Below are 23,278 nucleotides of genomic sequence, written 5' to 3' on the forward strand. Positions count from 1 at the left end.
ACTTTGTTAAGCGCAGAAACCAAGGGGTCTATGAATGTGCAATCATTTGCATCAAAGTTATTATGATAAAGGTTAATCAGGATTACCAAGGGCATTGTCCCCCGCTTAATACATATAATCTGAAAAAACGGTGAGTCAATGACTAGTTTACAGGGATGATGCAGCCTTAATCGCCAGAATGGGGCTGGCCCTCCAACATTCAACTAAAAGAACACCTCACTTCCGCATAGGAACACGGAGACTAGAGGTGGTAGAGTCCTTTCTGTACCTCTGGATTATGTTTGACAAAAATCAGTCTTGGTCAAGCCTGGGTTATAACAGGTTTCTTTAATAACAAGGGCACCCAGAAAAAAGTCAACCAGGGACCCTGGGAATTATGTAATTCTAAGCAACAATAGTCCCTAGAAAGAGAGGAGTAGCGGTAGCGATAAATAAGGACCCAATCAGTACTTATATTTTGAGAGACTTGTCCAGCCGGACAGAGGTCAAGAATTTTACTGTTATAATAATAATATCAAAAAAATTCAAGAATTCATAAAGTGGGACACAAGCCTGTGTCCAGTACATACATTAGAACAAAGAAGCAGAAAGGTTCAGGCATGAAACAGCGTTTGTTATAGGTAGCATAAAATGGAGAAACAAACAATACAAACAACACCCTTATGTGTCACAGTTAAGGTTTTTACAACATATCGGGTATTTGTGAGTGTCAACGGCGTTTCGATCCTATTAAGGAAATGCAAGGATCATCATCAGGACAAAAGACAATAATGCCTGTAAGGTACAACCTGAATAACCGCAGCAGCGGTTGTATCAGAGACGATATTGTTGGTAGGAACCGAGACTCGTAGCCGATGGGCAAGGATATTATGTACCTCGTCTTCAATTAAAATGACAGAGGTCGTGGAAAACTCGTGGAAGTTACAAAGTTAGTACGAAAATGGGAGAATCCGGCGATGCGGGAGCAATGTTCCATCAGTGCGGCTGGGTTATAACAGGGCCTTAGTAATGGAGAGGAGTATGGGAGCAATCTCGTGCTTTGTTGAGAAGCTAGGAACAAAACCTCTTGAAACAATTAAAAAGATATATCAAGCAAAGACTGGATCTGCTGTTTCCTATGGGGCAGGAGTGTGGGTATGGCTCTTGTGAATCAACTCCAAAAACTGGAAGACAGATTTTTTAAGAGTGTAGTTTACCTTCCCAGATTTTCACCAAGTTATATTTTCCATTTAGAGCTGGGATTGACTTACATGTCAGACTGTACTAAGCAAAAACCAAAGGAAATGATGGACGGAGTGTTGAACATTGCAAGCACTCACCCCCAGTCAACTGATCTGGGTTTAATCCATCACCGTTCTTTAGCCCACTCTGCCACCCCAGTTCAGACATGGCCATATGTATGTATGTATGTATGTATGTATTTGGTTCTTATTAAGCGCATCTGTCACCCCAAGGGTATCCTGGTGCTGAGACCCCATTTAAACCATCGGGAGAATGTTTACATTGCCCTAGGGAACAGATAGGTCTTAAGGTCCCTTTTGAAGGAAGTCAGATCTTGCTTACCCCTCAGCACTAGCGGAAGGGAATTCCATAATGAGGCGGCTGTGTGGCTAAAAGCTCGGCCACCTATCCTGACTCTAGTGATCCTTGGGATCCGCACCAGAAACGCCGATGAGGATCTCAAAGGCCGGGCAGCTTGGTACCAGGAAAACAGGCCCTGGAGTGGGATTGGTCCAAGTCCATGCAGCGCCTTAAATACAAGACATGCTGCCTTAAACGCGATCCTCTGTTGTATCGGCAGCCAATGTAGATCAGCTAGAGCTGCAGAGGAGGAAGCAGAGCGTGGGCGCGATAAAGCCAGTTTTGCCGCCATGTTCTGGATCCTCTGCAACCTAAGGATCAATTTTTTAGGAGCTCCTAGGAGCAATGCGTTGCAGTAGTCTAATCTACTGAGTATAATACTCCGCACCACCTCTGCTCTAAAACCTTGGGGGAGAATAGGCAAAATTTTGCGTAGGGCACGGAGCAGGCCCATACAAGTCGCTGCGGTCTTATTAACTGAACCATCAAACTGTAGGTCCGGTTCGAATACCACTCCTAAATTACGGGCCGATTTAGCTCCTGCCACAGAGCCAGGAATAGAAGGTGGCCAAAAATCATCAGGCAGCGTCCAGGGGAGGCGATCAGGAGAGCAATGGAGAACCTCTGTTTTGGCCCCATTAAACTGGAGTGAGTTGGTTCGCAGCCATTCAGCTGTGGCCGACATGCAGCGATGAAAGGTGTCTTTCGAAACCGACTCACTACCCTCAAATGAAAAAATCAGTTGAGTGTCATCGGCATAATTGATGACTGATATGCCGAATGACTTAATCAGTGCTATAAGGGGTCGAAGATATAAATTAAACAGGATCGGGCTAATCGCCGACCCTTGAGGAACTCCCTGATTCACCTGTCGAGTGGCTGATTGAAAAGGTGGTAAAGCCACTGCTTGCTGTGCTGTCTGTCGCTGAGATAGGACGTTAACCAATCTAAAGCTAGACTGGTTACACCCGCACTATGGAGACGCTCCAAGAGAACCGCATGGTCAACCGTGTCAAACGCGGCCGACATGTCCAGCAGTACCAGGAAGACTGACCTGCCCTTGTCGACACGCGTTCGCAGATCATCTAACACGGTGACCAATGCGGTCTCAGTGCCATGTGCCGGCCTAAAGCCATACTGAGCTATATCCAGGCAGGAGTTTAATTCCAGATAGTTGGACAAGGCTTTTGTGACCCATCTCTCAAGGACCTTTATTACAAAAGGTAGAAGCGAGATGGGCCTATATTTAGCTGGACAAGATGGATCTAAGGAAGCCTTTTTTAATAGTGGAGTTACTATTGCCACTTTCCAGCTAACTGGAACTGTCGCCGTCATCAGCGACTGACAGCAGATGGAGTGAAGTGGAGGGAACAGCTCATCCTGAAATGCCTTCCAGATCTTATGAGGCATTGGATCCAGTGGTGAGCCCGAAGACACTCCATTGGCCAATGAATCAAACTCCTCCGATGTAGGAATGGGAAAGCAAGGTAAACAAAAAGTGTCCACCTTGTTGTTATCCCGGAGCGACATCGAATAGCGAAGAGGTTCCAGTGAAGGAGGTAACGGTGACCCCAGTTGTCCGGGCACTGAGAGTCCATTCAAGATTGTTCTTATTTTCTCCTCAAATGTAGCGGCCAAAGAATCGCACAGGTCCTGAGAGGCCGGAATAGCGGGAGCTGTACAGGACGGATTAGATAAATTGTTGACCAGCTTGAACAGGGTTTGCGATTTATTTGTGGCCCTATCCAAGGTATCTTCTAAGAACTTACTTGCTTGAATCCAGTGGCAAAGTGAGCAAGGGACTCACGTCTGAGCATACCCTGCCAACTTATGGCGAACAAAGCAGAAACCAAAGGAAATGATGGACGGAGTGTTGAACATTGCAAGCACTCACCCCCAGTCAACTCTGCCACCCCAGTTGCCGCTGGATTCAAGCAAGCCTGGCTGAAGACGGCTGAAATGCCAGAAACCGGTCCTAGGAAGCTTGTTTCCGGTCCAGGGAAGACATGGCTTGGCAGTTCGGGCTGGACTGTTCCCATGAGGCACAGGGTCAGACTGATTTGCATATGGCCATGTCTGAACTGGGGTGGCAGAGTGGGCTAAAGAACGGTGATGGATTAAACCCAGATCAGTTGACTGGGGGTGAGTGCTTGCAATGTTCAACACTCCGTCCATCATTTCCTTTGGTTTCTGCTTTGTTCGCCATAAGTTGGCAGGGTATGCTCAGACGTGAGTCCCTTGCTCACTTTGCCACTGGATTCAAGCAAGCCTGGCTGAAGACGGCTGAAATGCCAGAAACCGGTCCTAGGAAGCTTGTTTCCGGTCCAGGGAGGACATGGCTTGGCAGTTCGGGCTGGACTGTTCCTATGAGGCACAGGGTCAGACTGATTTGCATATGGCCATGTCTGAACTGGGGTGGCAGAGTGGGCTAAAGAACGGTGATGGATTAAACCCAGATCAGTTGACTGGGGGTGAGTGCTTGCAATGTTCAACACTCCGTCCATCATTTCCTTTGGTTTCTGCTTTGTTCGCCATAAGTTGGCAGGGTATGCTCAGACGTGAGTCCCTAGCTCACTTTGCCACCGGATTCAAGCAAGCCTGGCTGAAGACGGCTGAAATGCCAGAAACCGGTCCTAGGAAGCTTGTTTCCGGTCCAGGGAAGACATGGCTTGGCAGTTCGGGCTGGACTGTTCCCATGAGGCACAGGGTCAGACTGATTTGCATATGGCCATGTCTGAACTGGGGTGGCAGAGTGGGCTAAAGAACGGTGATGGATTAAACCCAGATCAGTTGACTGGGGGTGAGTGCTTGCAATGTTCAACACTCCGTCCATCATTTCCTTTGGTTTCTGCTTTGTTCGCCATAAGTTGGCAGGGTATGCTCAGACGTGAGTCCCTTGCTCACTTTGCCACTGGATTCAAGCAAGCCTGGCTGAAGACGGCTGAAATGCCAGAAACCGGTCCTAGGAAGCTTGTTTCCGGTCCAGGGAAGACATGGCTTGGCAGTTCGGGCTGGACTGTTCCCATGAGGCACAGGGTCAGACTGATTTGCATATGGCCATGTCTGAACTGGGGTGGCAGAGTGGGCTAAAGAACGGTGATGGATTAAACCCAGATCAGTTGACTGGGGGTGAGTGCTTGCAATGTTCAACACTCCGTCCATCATTTCCTTTGGTTTCTGCTTTGTTCGCCATAAGTTGGCAGGGTATGCTCAGACGTGAGTCCCTTGCTCACTTTGCCACTGGATTCAAGCAAGCCTGGCTGAAGACGGCTGAAATGCCAGAAACCGGTCCTAGGAAGCTTGTTTCCGGTCCAGGGAAGACATGGCTTGGCAGTTCGGGCTGGACTGTTCCCATGAGGCACAGGGTCAGACTGATTTGCATATGGCCATGTCTGAACTGGGGTGGCAGAGTGGGCTAAAGAACGGTGATGGATTAAACCCAGATCAGTTGACTGGGGGTGAGTGCTTGCAATGTTCAACACTCCGTCCATCATTTCCTTTGGTTTCTGCTTTGTACTAAGTAAGCACCAATTATGTTATGGCACAATATATGGCGCAGGGACACGGTAAACTTAACACATTCTATTATTAAAAAAAATTGCTTACATCTAGACCACACTCACAAAATGACTTGGCTCCGGTACGTGAAGACAACTTTGACCTCACTTGGGCTAATGGAACTGTTTGATGACCCTAGCGTATGCCGGAGGATCTCAAAGCATGAACTAAAGGCCATCTACCTAAAATAAGACTGCCCTTGATCGACAGGAAGCCAAGCGTGCAAAGAAATTAGTTATATTATACCAACAAACACCATCAATCTCAGTGAATACCACAGCATAGATTCATCCTGACGAGGTTACGAATGAATCTAATCCCACTGATGCTGGGCTTTCCTGCAAAGAAGTTCAGCCATTCTGATTCAGATATGTCATCTTGCCCCTGTGATAATGAATCTAAGCATTCTGACCTTCAAATATTCATATTTTGTGGTTACTACAAAGAAGAACGTGCAAGATTTATCCTGCCAATTTTAAGACGTTTTAACTTTAGGCAATGCCATGGAACACTTTACTATTTAAAGAGACTTTCCGATCCTTTTATATGTTGTTCAATAGGTACTTTTTTATGGGCCTGTATAAGAAGGAGGAAAACTTTGTACCCTAGTCTTCCCTAATTTGGGACTATGAGGCGTTTGTTTTTACAAGACAATATGGTATGTAGTATTTCAATACTGCCCAGCACACCGGCACAAAATGTAAGCCTCTTTAAGGGGCTCTCTGTATTTAGAAATGGATTTTGTGTCAAATGTTTACATATTCATTATTTAAATGTCTTCTTGTACTTTTATGATCTGTGTTTTAAATGGATCAAATAAAGAAAATTGACTTGAGTCAATGACCGTGTCCATTATTTTGCAAGGAAGGGTCGTACTTATTAAAGTTAATAAACCTCCACTGGTGTGGTCATGTGAGGCTGGAACCGCAGAAGTTGAAATTGTATAAAACCTGTTCACAAATATATGCTCGCAAGCCCAGGTCTCTTGTAAACAGATAATTTGGTAGTCACCAATCATGTCTAACCATTCTGCATCTTGAAGTTTATGGGCAATCCCTGCTATGTTCCAAAATAGAACCCTTGAGTCCCACCCTTAATTAGTTGTTTCTGGTGTTAAGTTGCCTATATGCTGGAACTTTTGGGAGCTGTGAGTATACAAGACAGCTATTGTGGGCGAGGACTCTTAAATAATAGGATTTGATGATACAATAATGTTGAACAAGACGTCGGTGTTAACCCTGCTATCTTGATTTGTGTCGGAAACAGCAAGTTACAGTCAATCAACATCAGCCAGTAATGAGAAACAGTTATAAGTTGGAAACAAGTGAGTGAAGGATTGTTGACTAGAGAACAAAAGACTCTAAGTATCAAAGTGTGGATGTTTCAGTGTTGGGTCTATCAAAAATGCTGAGTGGAACCGCTTTCACACGTTGGTTATGGATGTTGTAAGGACGTCTGTGCAGGATAAAGCTAACTATCATTACATCATTACATATTAATAAAGTTGATAATGATGCAATCGCCCTGCTCCCCTTTTGGCACAGTGCCTATCCATTGAACTCTTCGAACAGTTATAATGTTGTTTGAGGCGGTATTGCTACTCAGATCTCCCAATGATGTACATAGCCAATGGATGACCTTGTTTTTAGGCTGGGCTTCCGTTTCCAACTGGCCATTTGATGGGGTGGGTACGTTTTTCAGTACAATAACCAGGGGGGAGGCTTCCGGTGGTAATTGAATATTAGGAAGGACAGAAGTATGAAGAGTGGATGAGCTACTGGGTTGGCGACCTGCTACTAATACTGGTTTTGAACTTGTCTCCAACAGTTGTGGCCGCTTTTTGTTGTTGTATATGTCTGACAAATGAGGCTTGGGGATAGACCGTTTATTGCTGTGTTTTTACCTATTTGAGTTCTTGGTCGCACCACTTGGGATCCACCCGAAGTTGCTTGTTCACAGACAAGACTTTCATTACTGTTGACGTTACAACAAACAAATGATGGACGGAATGCTGACAATGCAGACATTCTCCCCCAGTCAAGAGATCTGGGTTAAATCCATCGTTCTTTTGCCCACTACACCACCCCAGTTTAGACATGGCCATATGCAAATCAGTCTTGACCCCGTGCCCCATGGGAACAGTCCAGCCCGAACTGCCAAGCCATGTCTTCCCTGGACCGGAATCAAGCATCCTAGGACCGGTTTCTGGCTATCAGCCGTCATCGGCCAGGATAGCTTGACTCCAGTGGCGTAGTGAGCACGGGTCCCACGTCTGGGAATACCCATCCCACTTAGGGCGAAAAGCGTTACAACAAACAAATGATGGACGGAATGCTGACAATGCAGACATTCTCCCCCATTCAAGAGATCTGGGTTAAATCCATCGTTCTTTTGCCCACTACACCACCCCAGTTTAGACATGGCCATATGCAAATCAGCCTTGACCCTGTGCCCCATGGTTTGCATATGGCCATGTCTGAACTGGGGTGGTGTAGTGGGCAAAAGAACGATGGATTTAACCCAGATATCTTGACTGGGGGAGAATGTATGCATTGTCAGCATTCCGTCCATCATTTGTTTGTTGTAACGCTTTTCGCCCTAAGTGGGATGGGTATTCCCAGACGTGGGACCCGTGCTCACTACGCCACTGGAGTCAAGCTATCCTGGCTGATGACGGCTGATAGCCAGAAACCGGTCCTAGGATGCTTGATTCCGGTCCAGGGAAGACATGGCTTGGCAGTTCGGGCTGGACTGTTCCCATGAGGCACAGGGTCAAGACTGATTTGCATATGGCCATGTCTGAACTGGGGTGGTGTAGTGGGCAAAAGAACGATGGATTTAACCCAGATCTCTTGACTGGGGGAGAATGTATGCATTGTCAGCATTCCGTCCATCATTTGTTTGTTGTAACGCTTTTCGCCCTAAGTGGGATGGGTATTCCCAGACGTGGGACCCGTGCTCACTACGCCACTGAAGTCAAGCTATCCTGGCTGATGACGGCTGATAGCCAGAAACCGGTCCTAGGATGCTTGATTCCGGTCCAGGGAAGACATGGCTTGGCAGTTCGGGCTGGACTGTTCCCATGAGGCACAGGGTCAAGACTGATTTGCATATGGCCATGTCTGAACTGGGGTGGTGTAGTCGGCAAAAGAACGATGGATTTAACCCAGATCTCTTGACTGGGGGAGAATGTATGCATTGTCAGCATTCCGTCCATCATTTGTTTGTTGTAACGCTTTTCGCCCTAAGTGGGATGGGTATTACCAGACGTGGGACCCGTGCTCACTACGCCACTGGAGTCAAGCTATCCTGGCTGATGACGGCTGATAGCCAGAAACCGGTCCTAGGATGCTTGATTCCGGTCCAGGGAAGACATGGCTTGGCAGTTCGGGCTGGACTGTTCCCATGAGGCACAGGGTCAAGACTGATTTGCATATGGCCATGTCTGAACTGGGGTGTTGTAGTGGGCAAAAGAACGATGGATTTAACCCAGATCTCTTGACTGGGGGAGAATGTATGCATTGTCAGCATTCCGTCCATCATTTGTTTGTTGTAACGCTTTTCGCCCTAAGTGGGATGGGTATTCCCAGACGTGGGACCCGTGCTCACTACGCCACTGGAGTCAAGCTATCCTGGCTGATGACGGCTGATAGCCAGAAACCGGTCCTAGGATGCTTGATTCCGGTCCAGGGAAGACATGGTTTGGCAGTTCGGGCTGGACTGTTCCCATGAGGCACAGGGTCAAGACTGATTTGCATATGGCCATGTCTGAACTGGGGTGGTGTAGTGGGCAAAAGAACGATGGATTTAACCCAGATCTCTTGACTGTGGGAGAATGTATGCATTGTCAGCATTCCGTCCATCATATGTTTGTTGTAACGCTTTTCGCCCTAAGTGGGATGGGTATTCCCAGACGTGGGACCCGTGCTCACTACGCCACTGGAGTCAAGCTATCCTGGCTGATGACGGCTGATAGCCAGAAACCGGTCCTAGGATGCTTGATTCCGGTCCAGGGAAGACATGGCTTGGCAGTTCGGGTTGGACTGTTCCCATGAGGCACAGGGTCAAGACTGATTTGCATATGGCCATGTCTGAACTGGGGTGGTGTAGTGGGCAAAAGAACGATGGATTTAACCCAGATCTCTTGACTGGGGGAGAATGTATGCATTGTCAGCATTCCGTCCATCATTTGTTTGTTGTAACACTTTTCGCCCTAAGTAGGATGGGTATTCCCAGACGTGGGACCCGTGCTCACTACGCCACTGGAGTCAAGCTATCCTGGCTGATGACGGCTGATAGCCAGAAACCGGTCCTAGGATGCTTGATTCCGGTCCAGGGAAGACATGGCTTGGCAGTTCGGGCTGGACTGTTCCCATGAGGCACAGGGTCAAGACTGATTTGCATATGGCCATGTCTGAACTGGGGTGGTGTAGTGGGCAAAAGAACGATGGATTTAACCCAGATCTCTTGACTGGGGGAGAATGTATGCATTGTCAGCATTCCGTCCATCATTTGTTTGTTGTAACGCTTTTCATTACTGTTGAGACATGGCAGCCCCCTTTTGAGTGATCGTTGGTTTTGGCATTCAAATCAATGAATTGATCTTTTATATCCTTCAGTGTTAACTCAATTCCCTTTAGGCCAAATAGTACTGGGTTTAAATGTTGAACACAGGTAAGCTCCATTGCATTGGTATGTCCCTCCAAATAAGCAGCAAAAGGTCGATAGTGATGTAACTACATTGCGTTGGCCCACCTTGTGAAGATTCCCAACCTGCAATTCGTAGCCATCCGGGATATTAACTTGGGTTGCGACTGCAAGGTTTTTCTGAAAACCCAATTTGGATTGTTTTTTAAGGAGATTTTTTCTTTTTGCCTGTTCTAGGGGGGTAACATGTTAGCTCAGAATGTGCCTCCTTTCTGGAGTCCTGAATTACACCCAATGTGCCATTAAAGACACACCGGTTTTACCCTATTGATGACCCCAGATAACCCGGGGGGTGGGGCGAGGGGGAATGGTTGGAATCTGCTCTTTGTTAGCAATCGGCCTGTATAATGGGTCAGTGCTGTTATCCAGGAGAGTGACTATCTCGGGAGGGCTGCCTGTATTAGCTTTAGATAAGGCTTTTTTGTTGCATCCAACCTCTCTTCGACAATCCCAATTAAGTTGTTTATAGCCCCCATGGCATCAGTCAAAAGGCACAGTAGTGTATCTTTTCTTACATGCGCCAAAGGACCTGCGACAGCACCATCGGTATGCATCCTGCACCCGTGGTAGTGAGCTCTCCCTGGAGCATACATCCCCCCCCCCCCCCCCTCCCCCCTGCGGTAAATATGTGTATTTCAACCTCAAATAACACAGAGTGTTTCTAAAGTTTTATTTTGTAATTTGTTAGTAAGTATTGTTGGTAAGTATATGTGGTTTGGGCCGAATATATTAGATAGAACGTCCAGCTCTGGCTTATTTAACAAGCTACAATCTAAGAAAAGTGTTTCTTTCTTTGGCAGACATTATCCTTCAGTAATAATTCATTCAATGATAACTTCAGACTGTTGCAGCTACGAACTACTGGTAGTAGTAATTCAGCCCCGGTTGTGTGAACCAGACTATGCTTTTCTGACAGGATACACTGGCTGGTAACGAAACAGGATATACTACACCCAGTCTGTCCTCCCTGTGGTAGCTTTGAAAAATGTGGGGGTTTTCACCCCGCAGTGCATTGGACAAGGGCCTGGATCAGTTTTTAATCACACTGCCAAGAAAGAATGTAAAATCTGATTGGGTCTTAGTCTTCTGTTCTCTGTGCGCCCAAATCTTATTTCTCAGAGGTGCCCATCCATCTGTTCCCCATATTTATTTTGTCTCTGGACAAAGAGCAGAGATAGACATCATAGTGCCATGGGTAGGGTCATGCAGAAACAATATCCAGTTTTCATCACTGGTTCGCATGCACCTTGTCTCAGCTACCTCACTCTTTTGGGTTACCCATATCTTTCCATTCCCACTCCCAGAGGGACACACATGTCTTGTACCAGATGTCTTGTACTTCACATCCTAGATGTGATGTCAGGTTTCATATGCTACAGTAGATAGTCCTGATTCAGGAACCATGTGGACTATCCTTCTAGTTCTTGCATTTTGTTGCTTAATTCCTAACCTAAATTTGAGATCCTAATTGGCAAATTCAAGTTGCCTATAAGTCCCTACTATATGTTACAAAGTGTATCCCAGGCTTGGTAGTTCAATGTCACAACTGGACTGCAGGACCTGTTGTGCTATCCATTATAGTAGCAGTGTAAACATGTAGCAGTGTGAACACTGCAATTCAACCTGCCAAAATAAACCCTTTCGACTGATCAAAATCTCCCTTTTAAATATCAATAAGTCACACCTATGTAGTTTATGCAGCCCGCAAGGTATCGTGCATGAAATTTAAAAGTAGGACATGTAGAAATTTCATGTTAACATGTCCTTACAGTGCATATTTCACGTTAACACGTCCTTACAGTGACTGTCACCAAAAGGCTGTTTTTCACTGTGGAAGGCCAAGCTGTCCTACGTAGAAAATCAGAGTACAGATTAAAATCCTAATACTGTATTTCAGAAATCTGACTATCTAGAAAAATAATTAAACGACTATTTGGCCAAAAGAGCCAGAACTTCCCGGTGCAAGAAGAATAGGTGGCCCTCCATCAGTCGATCCGAGAACGATGGCATAGCGGCGGGGTCTCTAGAGAAGACGAACCTAACCCCAACAGCCAATGTGGAGCACCTACTTCCTGAAGTAATGGCTTGCCATTTGGGCAGTTGAGGTGCTGCCTAAACCTGCCTCCAACAGAGTGTCAGTGTTCTTGCGAGGGCATACTAAAGAGGTTTTGAAGCTAGCTTCCAACAGGACTTGTGTGAGCCGTGCCTGCAACCATGAAATTGCTAGTAAGCCTGTTGGTTGTGGTTGCTCAGTTGGAAAGGATGCAGCTGATAGCCCCTACCCTAGTCAAGGAAGGAGCAAAAAGAAGAGTGAAAGTGGCATGTCCTACTTTCACTCTTTTTTCCTTTCCTTGAAGTGCTCAAGCTCTGTTTTTTTTTTTGCTGAAGAGGAGAGTGATATTGAAAGGCATGTCCACAAGGGAAGCCTGGACATCCACTGAAAAGCCAAATGGCTTAAGCCTGGCGTGCCTGTAGAGTGCCACCGTAGAAGCAATAGCCCTGCCCAGCAAGGCTGTCGTGTTAAGCTCACATCGGATGAACTTTGCTGCATCCCTGGTTTAGGATGGCTTGGGCCATAGACAGCCCTTGCACGACCAAGTTACAAACAGTGTGGCTAAATCGACCCAAGAGGCATGCGGAGTACACCGATCGCAGTGCTAGGCTGGTGGAAGAGAAAATCCTCTTCCCAAAGGTATCCAGCCTCTTGGATTCCGTCTGGTGGAGTGGTAGAGAACATGCCCGGATTCACTCTGTAGTTGAGACCTCCAGCACAAGACTCTCATGGGTGGGGTGCTGGGTGTGAAAAGCTGGGCCCTCAGGAGCGGGACAATGGCGATGTGCAATCGTCTTGTGCATGGGGGAGCCAGTACAGGACCACAAGCAGGGCATCAGAGAGGGCTTTATTGAAGAGCAGTATTGGTTCAAAATAGGACACCCCCTGCTGAAGGACCTCCGTCAAGACATTGGTCTTGACTTCCACAGACTACCACCATAAAGAAAAGAGGCCCCTTCCTTTGTAGCCATTCTAGGAGGAGAGGACAAGCCAGCGTCTAGCGAGGTGTCCAGACCATTCGCATCGGTCAGCTCCTCATACCAACTGTAGTCTTCAGACTGGACCAAAGGGTTATCTTGAAGTGGGTGTAACAGGAGTGTAGGAAATTGGGTTACTCGTTGAGAGGTGTGAAACCCTACTTAGGTAGCAACCACAATTTGTGTCAGGGTGAAACATAAGCAAACTCCAAAGTAACCTGTGCTTAACCCTCTGGCAACTTGGCACAAATGCATTCAGGCTTAACTTATAGGCAATATGTTAAGTATTAATTAACACAAACAATTATAAAGTGAAAAAACAACACAAGACAAATCCCTCACAATTTAGAGAAATAGAGGGAAATGTAATAAATTATTTGACACCAAAATGTCAACAAAACAATTGGTAGAACCGGATATATGCAATTTTAATGATTTTGGAAAAAAAGTGCTTAAATGAACAAAGCGTCAACTGCAGTTATCTGGTTGCGAAAGACCGGGACAAAGTTACAAGTTGATACCAACCGCGATGGAGCGCTGGCTGGATACAAGGACCAAGTTGGGCCCACTGAAAAAAGTACTTTGGACCCTGGCTGCAGAGCATTGCGAGGTCCTGCATCGAGGATGCATCGTGCAGTGCAGTTCTGCGGAGCTGCGATGTGAGGTCCCACATCAAAGGCGTTGCACAGTGGCAACGCTGAGGAGCTGTGTGGCTGCAGTGTGAGGTCCTTACTCGAGATGCATCACACAGCGGTGGTTCCAATGAGCTTCATGGGGTTGTGATGGAAGGTCCTGCACTGAGATGTTTGACACATCAGCGGTTCCGATGAGTTGCGGGCGATACATTGCACTGCACTGATTCTGCTGTGATGACTGCTGAGCTGGCAGAGCATCTTCAGGCCAACTTCCAAGGGTCTAGAATTGGGTGGCCCCGCTTGAAGACAAGACTCATAGCAGTCCATGTGGAGAGTTCAAGATGGTTGGTGCATTTTCTGTCCCAGAGGCTCTCATCAGGATGCCAGCCAACAATTACTTGGAGTCACTGTGGAAGGTCCGGGGTTCAAGGTGCCGCTCCAGTCCTTCTCACTCAGGCAGCAGGGCAACAGGACAACAGAGTAGCAGTTTTGTCTGCAACAGAGCAGCACAGCAGTTCCTCTTCTGAGACTTCTACAAGTCCTTAAGTATACTGAAGAGTTGTGTTCAAGGGTTCAATATTTATACCTGGTGCCCCCTTTGAAGTGGGGGAAATGTCTCGAGTCCTCCCTCTACAGAGGTGTCTGGAATTATCTGCCTCCCTGCCCTGGCACTAGCTTGTCTGGGGGCACAACAGACTAGTGTAAAACCCTTTGTGAGGGCGCTGAGGCACAGCTTTAGTGATGTGCAACTGTGGTAGGTGGCAGCTCCTTAACCTCATCCTGACAGAGATGGCCCATCCTCCCAACACCAATCCCCCCCTCTTTGTTTTACTGTCTGGAAGCAAAGCACAAAGACTAACCGCCAGCTACACCAAGTCATGTGAGCTAGGATAACGTCTGCAGGCACCAAATGGTTAAGACAAGAAAATGCCAACTTTCTGAATGTGTCATTTTCGCAATTGTGATTTAAAATCCGACTTTTGCGTTAAAGAGGGTTTTAAATTACAATTCTTTAGAGTCCAAATTTGAGTTTCCTACCTGCTCCCAATTGAAAGTTAACACTTATTAAATGTAATACTGTAACCCAATGTTATCAGATGGGAGAGGCATGACTTGCAGTTTTCAAAAATGAATTTAGGAGTTTTTCACTACCAGGATATGTTAAAGGTAAATGTCCAACTTTTTAAATACACTATGCTCTGCTCTATTGACTGTATAGGGCCTACCTATGGGGGGGCATATATTCATTATCAAGGAATGTTTAGGTCTGGCAAAAGGTTTATTTTGCCAGGTCAAAATGGCAGTTCAAAACTATACACACAGACTGCAATGGCAGGCCTGAGACATGTTCAAAAAGGCAACTTATGTAGCTGGCAAATTAAGTACTGCAGGCCCACTGGTAGAATTTCATTTGCAGGCCCTGGGTACATGTAGTACCACTTGAATAGGTACTTATGACTAAATTAAATAGGCTAATTGGGTGTAAGCCAAATTCACCATGTTTAAAGGAGAGAGCACAAGCACTTTCGCACTGTTAGCAGTCCTAAGGCCACTAAAAACAAATTTTGCAAAAACAGGAGCTGTAAGGCAAAATGTTTAGGGGAAGACTACCCTAGGGCTGACAGGTTTACCAGTTGCGGTCCAGTCAGCGACTGTGTCGACACCGAATGATGCCGGTCAGGCTCCGTGCCAGAGTCGGGAATGGCTATTGGCTTGGTGCCACAAGGAGCATTGGCGGCACTGGGAAGGCACTACGGCAAGAACCCCGGCAAAGGTTAAAGATAAGTTATAGTTAGGAAAACGTAATTTATTTCTACACAAAAAAGTATGCAACACAAAGGGTAGAAATTTAAAAGTTATAGTTATAACTTAAAGTTATACTTTCTGCCCAGGCGAATAGTTTCTATGACTCAAGCACCTTCGTACAAAGTGTTCTCAACTCCCTAAGCAGACTTAATCAACTAAAACTCGTCCATGTTTGTTGGCTCTTCGTTTTTTCATTAGGTTCTCATATATTCTCGGTTTCTGTGCTAATTTTGTATGCGTTTACCTAATGAAGAGACTACGAGCCAAAAAACAAGGCATATTAAGAAACGCAGGTAAGGGAGGAAATATCGTGCTATGACCCAAAGAAACATGTATGGAAGAAGTGATAAAACAATGAGTGATAAGGAATGCTACTCAAAACAACCCACCAACCTGCAACTACAGTGAAAAAGGAATACCACAGTGAGCTAACAGAAAGGCGCAATGACGGTTTTCTGACAGAAAAAGAATTCCTGTTCCTGAGAAATGACGATCCAAAGATGCCAATTTTTTGTCTCATTCCCAAAGATCATCAAAATTTGTCAAAACCGCCTGGGCTGACCATCATATCAGCAGTGGCAAGTCTCTTTGAGAATACCTCCAAGTACATAGATAATTTTTTTCAAGACTATGCGAAAACTCGATCAGCTTATATGCAAGATACTGGGGACCTCCTCAAGAGAATAATTGTCGTTCCATGGGAGGAAGTATATGTATGGACGTAACAGCATTATAAAGGAGTATAAATCACATTGATGGTTTAAGAGATAGGCAATCCTTTTTGGGTGCAATACTGTTATTTTTGTTAAAACATACTCAAATGTTGATGAAAATGGCTAAGTAGTGTCCTGAAAACAATTATTTTCTGTTTAATAATCAGCTATATAAACACCTTTGTGGGTACAGCGAAAGATAGGCAATGCTTCGCCCCCAGCTATGCTAACCTGCATATGGGCTGGTGGGAGGAGCAGGTGCTTCAGATTCAATTTGAACATGAATGGAGCACAAATGTGTTTTTATGGGTCAGGTACATAGGTGACCTCTTCATAATATGGAAGGGGACTGACCAGAGTGCAAAAGAATGTGTTTCCAGAATCAATAACAAAACCTGTATCTACACTTTACATGTTCCATAAATAAAACAGAAGTAGTATTTTTAGAGCTGACCATATACATTAGCATTAAAAAGGTAGAAATCCACTGTAGGAAATATGATTTTACATTCAAATCGTTTTAATCATAAAAACATAATAGCTAGTATACCCTATGGAGAAGCATCGAGATTATGCAGAAGTTGTAGTGAAGACAAAGAGTTTGACAGACATTCGGGAAATTGTCTTACAGTTCAGACAAAGGGGATATGTACTGAACGTTATTTCAAAAGCAATACAAAAACCTAAAAATGAGAAAAAGAAAGAGTTACTTTTGAGAGGCACACTACGAAGAATAGCAAAAAAAAGATAAGCAGAGCAACTCTGGTCTATTACTACCTACAGCACAGAGCAATTAGTCATTAGAAAAATACTTAATAAACATTGGCATCTAGTAAAAAATGATCACATTCATCACCACACAATCAAGGATGCACATTCAAAAGAGTAAGATCCATGATAGATATGTTGGTTAGAAATAACCTTACAGATGGTAATAAAGCAACCTGGCTAACAGGTAGCCAATGATTATGCAAGCACATTAAATTCAAGGCGTGGGAGTATGAAATAAATAAAACTCACTATAAAACAACATTTGACCATACTCCTCAGAAAATTAGAGGGAAATACACATGCAAGACAGAATATGCATTGTATGTGCTAGAGTGTCCGAGCAACAAGCAGTATGTAGGTAGCACCAAACATCAATTGCACAAAAGGGTACTACAACATGAGCAATAAAAAACATTGGTAAAACCTACCCAGTTGCAAGACATTTTGCACAAACAGACAACAATCAAGTTAGAGACCTTAAATATTTTGTCATAAATACCATACCCAGAAATGCACGAGGAGGTAATAGAGAGAAAGAAATTAGGAAATTGAAATCAGCTTACATTAATAAATTAGACAGTAAAATTCCGATGGGGCTGAATATTAAAGAAGAACTATATGTACACTAATAACAACTAGTTAGTTCCCAGTTGAAGTGAAGAATTACATATTTTATAACCTGACATTTAATGAACTTCTTTCTGTCTCTCACAAGCTGTTATGGAGTTCCGTCAACATAACAATGTCACCACTGGGGCTAGACTGTTAGCTCTCACATCATGTAACATATGTACGAGTCCAAAGAGGCACAATTGTATGCATAGTAACACATTAATTCAACTTCATTATTATTGCAATATCCTTATGGGTTTCTGACAAAAAACAGAAGAATTTTGTTTAGGTTTATTGTGAGACAAATATAGACAAATGTAAAATACACTGTACAATATAGAGATGTATGATTCATTTGCATTGAATTTATGAAAACATTTTTATATTCAATATGTGAGCAAACATAGTATTTTCTTTATGTTTATAATGACGCTCATACAAATATGACTTTGAAAATGGCGGCCTACTAATTTGTTCAAGACCGATGGTCATCTGACACACATTATGGCGACGTCTCCCAAAAAACATGTGCTTTATGCAAGACCTTGGAGAGCTGGCATCTGGTTTTCAAACTGTTTGGACCGGATTTGGTTGTGTTCAACAGGTTGCTGATCCCGTGTCTCTGGCAACCCCTCCTCGGCAAGGCACACCACAGCAGAAAGCTCTTGTTGATGTTTTCAAAACACATTATATATTACCTACTGGCAGTCGCCAGTAGGTAGTTATAGTTAGGGTCTAATTCCCCTAGACTCAAAATGTCTTGCTCTGCTCATAACTTTGGCACCGTTTGATGAATCTGCATGAAATTAAAAAAGGTGCCCTGCTTTGTCTAGTTCTGCATGTAAAGTTTATGAGTGATCTTTGAAGTGAGGGCCGAGAAAAAAGGGGGGGGGGGGGGGGTCAAAAAATTTGCGTTTCCAATGCAATTCCCCATAGATATTTTAGACAAGACTACAGTCGGAACCGCTTTGAAAGTGGCGGCCTACTAATGTGTTCAAGACTGATGGTCATCTGACACACATTACGGCAGCATCTCCCCAAAAAATGTGCTTTATGCAAGACCTTGGAGGGCTGGTACCTGGTTTTCAAACTGTTTGGACCGGATTTGGTTGTGTTTAACAGGTTGCTGATCCTGTGTTTCTGGCAACCCCCTCAGCAAGGCACACCACAGCAGACAGCTCTTGTTGATGTTTTCAATATATAAAAATATATATATTTGCAGAAAGCTCTTGTTGATGTTTTCAAAACATTATATATATATATATCAAAGAATGTGTGTTTCCAATGCAATTCCCCATAGAGATTTTAGACACGACTACAGCCGGAACGCTTTTAAACAAAATTACACTAAAGTTAGCAGAAACCCAGCTTAGTCCAGAAAGAACCCTTGTTGGGATTTGGTGTAAATCTGTTCAGTAGTTTTAGAGTTCAAAAATGTATGTATATCTAGAGAAGCAGATCCACCACGGATTCACATGCCAACAGCAATGCCATGGTTGGCTGGCTGCAATCTAAGAGGAAAGTTGTGACCACCATTTTGTGGATCAGGACTCGGTTCTCAGGGGGTGAAAATAAAATGTAAAACTGATAGAAAGGGTCAGGGTAGAGGTACCCTGACTGCATAGGACTGATGGATTGTCTGTAAGGGACCCCTCATGAGCAACAAATTGTCTAAAATAGTTTTTTGTTTTTAATCGCACAAGGATTCACTGTGGCACGCGGTACGACCCCCTGTGTGCTCAGTGGCGGAGCCAGACCCCAATTAAAAAAGAATGCACCCACTCGCAGACCCACACACCTACTCACACATTCACTCACACACACACACTCATTTAAACACTCACACACCCACCCACATAACCACTCACACACCCACTCACAGACCCAAAAAACACTCACACAACCACCTACACACCCACACAACCACTCACACATCTTTTCACAAACCCATAAAGTCACTCAAACACCCACTCACAGACCCAGAGCCACTCACAAACCCATACATCCACTCAGACTCACATAACTCACACACACTTATAACCACTCACACACCCATACAGCCACTCACACACCCACTTACAGAGCAACAAAACCACTCAAACACCGACACAACCACTCACACACTTACTAATACAGCCCCTCCACACCCACTTACACAGCCACTCACACACCAACACAGTCACTCACACACCCATACACAGGCAGTGATCCACTTAGAGAAATTGCAACAGCATATTTATGTATTAAATGTTTTGTTGTTTTAGAATTGAATGTGCGCAATATAACCGGCAGACCCCTTATTTGTCCAAGGATTTGTGACGGATTAGCAGATCCATTAAATTAATTTCTAAAAAGAAAGACTTGGTGGATTGCATTTATAGAAAGACTAGATATGTTACCTTACTTTCCTTTTTTAATTTTTAGTTTTCAAATAAATAATAAGAATGAATGTGTGAATAAAATGTATTTAAAAAGGTGTGAAAATGCATATTAGTGAAAAAACTTATGGGTCAAATTGTAGTACAATTTATATAAAAAAACTGACATTTACTAAAAAACAAAAGGTTACAGGGATGTTACAATTAGGAAATAGCATTAAAAAAACATTGAGCCCCCCTTGTGTATGTCGCTGGCCCGGCTCCGGCCGGGTGTCAGAGGGCCGATGCCTGCGGTACTGAGCCGCTGCTGCCGGGTGGGGGGCGGGGAGTCCGGGGGTCGGAGCCGCGCCATGGAGGTCCGTATGGCCGAGCTATTCTGCTCGGGCCTGGAGATCAGCGCCGCTCTTAAGCCCAAGGGTAAGAAGGTACCCAAGGGCCGGGGCCGGAGAACCAACAACAACCGGCAGAGCACCGCGACCAGTCTGCCCCCAGAGGCAGAAGAAGGAAACATAGAATACAAGCTGAAGCTGGTGAACCCTTCTCAGTACCGGTTCGAGCACTTGGTGACCCAGATGAAGTGGCGGTTGCAGGAGGGCCGCGGCGAGGCGGTGTATCAGATCGGTGTGGAGGACAACGGGCTGCTGGTGGGGTTGCCGGAGGAAGAAATGCGAGCATCCCTGAAGACCCTTCGGAGGATGGCAGAAAAGGTCGGTGCTGACATCACTGTCCTTCGTGAGCGTGAGGTGGATTACGACAGCGACATCCCAAGGAAAATAACTGAGGTTCTTGTCCGAAAAGTTCCAGACAACCAGCAGTTCCTAGATCTGAGAGTCGCTGTTCTGGGCAATGTTGATTCCGGCAAATCGACTCTGCTGGGGGTTCTCACCCAAGGAGAGCTGGACAATGGGCGGGGGAGGGCACGCCTCAACCTCTTCCGTCACCTCCACGAGATCCAGTCTGGCAGGACGTCTAGCATCAGTTTCGAGATCCTGGGTTTCAACAGCAAAGGAGAGGTGGTGAATTACAGCGATTCCCGGACTGCGGAGGAAATCTGTGAAAGTGCCTCTAAGATGATCACCTTCATTGATCTCGCTGGGCACCACAAGTACTTGAAGACCACCATCTTTGGGCTCACCAGCTATTGTCCGGACTTTGCAATGCTTGTGGTCAGTGCAAACACTGGAATAGCTGGCACAACGCGGGAGCATCTTGGCCTAGCCATGGCCTTAAAGGTCCCTTTTTTCATCGTGGTTAGTAAGGTAGATCTGTGCTCGAAGCCCACCGTCGACCGGACAGTGAAACAGCTGGAGCGGGTTCTGAAACAACCAGGCTGCAACAAGGTCCCCATGCTAGTGAGCACAGACGATGATGCCGTCACCGCCGCGCCGCAGTTTGCACAGTCTCCCAACATCACACCGATCTTCACCCTTTCCAGCGTGTCAGGAGAGCACCTGGATATCCTGAAAGTGTTCCTCAACATACTCCCACCGTTAACCAATTGCAAAGAACAGGAGGAGCTGATGCAGCAGTTAACAGAGTTCCAGGTGGATGAGATTTACACGGTTCCTGATGTGGGGACAGTGGTTGGTGGGACTCTATATAGTGGCATCTGCAGAGAGGGGGAGCGCCTGGTAGTGGGCCCTACAGACAATGGAAAGTTCCTGGACTTGAAGATGTGCAGTATGCAGAGGAATCGATCAGCGTGCCGTGTTCTTCAAGCAGGGCAAGCTGCTACTCTGGCCTTGGGGACATTTGATCGGTCCCTGCTGCGTAAGGGAATGGTGATGGTGAGTCCAGAGATGAATCCCACAATCTGTTCGGTCTTCGAAGCAGAGATAGTACTTCTGTTCCATGCCACAACATTCCGGAAAGGGTTCCAGGTGACTGTGCATGTTGGAAACGTGCGGCAGACTGCAATTGTCGAAGAGATTTATGGAAAGGACAAGCTTCGAACTGGAGAGAAAGCCGTTGTGCGGTTCCGATTTTTCAAACATCCTGAATACCTGAAGATAGGCACCAAGCTGCTGTTCAGAGAGGGCGTCACCAAGGGTATTGGACATGTCACCAACCTGCGACCCATCACCACGCCACCTTGAAGGTCCTGATGAGGCAGTGACCGAAAGCTGGAACGGAGAACTGTGCTGCGACTTGAGCATTGTCCTGTAATTGGGCTATGTCTCCTACCCAAGTGACAGCTGTTGCAGCCCCGTCGCATCGCTCTCCCTGTGTGTGGATGCGTGTAGAATATGCCATCATGGGTTGCCCATGGGACTTTAAGAGGAACTGAACCGCCTCTGAGATCATCTAATGTGACCCTCTTCTGCCTTGCATCTCCCTTTCACCCCCCTCCCTGCGCCTTCTGAACAGGCTCAGCGGCATTGGCCCCAGCCCACACCCTTCCCCTGCTTTCACTTAGTTAAAAAAAGAAAACTAAGGATGTTTTAGCTTTTTTTCTTAACCCAAAGCAAACTGCACAGCAATGTATTTTCTTTTTAATTTGAAGGGCAATTTGCCTTTCTGTTCTCTTAAGTGAAGGATTTTACATGTGCTCTTTTACTGGTAGCATGGTTTGGTCGACTGCCTGTTGCCAGCTGACCTTGTGGGTGGTGCTTTGGCCTTTCGTTGCCTCAATGTGGAGCTTTGTGTTTGTGTGTCCCCAGGATCCAGTTCTGCAGGAACTCCCATTATGCCTTTTAAGATGTTTCCTGACTGTTGTGTGTTAGAATTGTCTGTAGATTTGCAATCATTATTGGAGACCCATCAGATTTGTTTCCTTTTTTTTGGAAGGGGTAAGAGTTTGGAGTAGTCTTCCCATCTTCCCCTACTTCCTGCCTTTTCCTATTTCCCTGCCACACCTGCGTACCTCTCGTGGTCCCTGTTTTCAGTAAAGATTACTTCACAAATGCCTCCTCCTTCTCACACCATGATCTCCTTTATTGTACAGGGCACCTTCCAGGTGTGAAATCATCCTGCATGGGGTGGTGACTTCTAACCTGTATGATCTGCCCTATAAGCAGATGGTGTTGCACTTCATGTGCTGGGATTGTAGTGAATCGTCAGGCATGTTCTTGGCACATGTGGTCCCCTTTATTTAATACTTTTGATCTGCCTTTTTGCCTGCTGCTGATTGCTACCCCCCCCCCCTTCAGTTGACCGGAGTCTGACCACTCACTCGTAACTTATTCATTTTCTTCTTCCCCTTCCTGCTTTCTTTGTCAATTCCTTTTAACCCTGCTGATTGCCCTACCCACTTTTCTTTCTATACAACAATCTACCCCATCTGTGTTTATCCCCTCATACTTTAATCTCAAACAGTGTTTACCCAGTATCCATTGTCCTTGTATACTATCCTCTTGTCGAGCTCTGTGTAGTTCCTTCTCTGAATCTTGTATATCCTTTACTGTCTGTCCATCTCTACCCAGTTTTTTGTTGCTCTTTTGGTCGCTTGCTGCCCTGTATTGTCCCAGCCAGTGTAGACCATTATCTG

At 45.5% G+C, this 23,278-nt stretch overlaps 1 protein-coding gene and 1 pseudogene across 4 annotated transcripts in view; one reads left to right on the forward strand and one right to left on the reverse strand.

Annotated features, from left to right (window-relative positions):
• The window catches only part of LOC146811879 (sulfotransferase 1B1-like), a 368,180-nt gene that overhangs the window by 143,482 nt on the left and 201,420 nt on the right, over positions 1–23,278 (reverse strand). The gene's annotated exons all lie outside the window — the stretch shown is intronic.
• Positions 20,032–22,009, forward strand: LOC146811880 (GTP-binding protein 2 pseudogene; annotated as a pseudogene).

Source organism: Triturus cristatus, chromosome 7 (genome assembly GCF_964204655.1).
Source record: "Triturus cristatus chromosome 7, aTriCri1.1, whole genome shotgun sequence".
Classification (NCBI taxonomy): domain Eukaryota; kingdom Metazoa; phylum Chordata; class Amphibia; order Caudata; family Salamandridae; genus Triturus; species Triturus cristatus.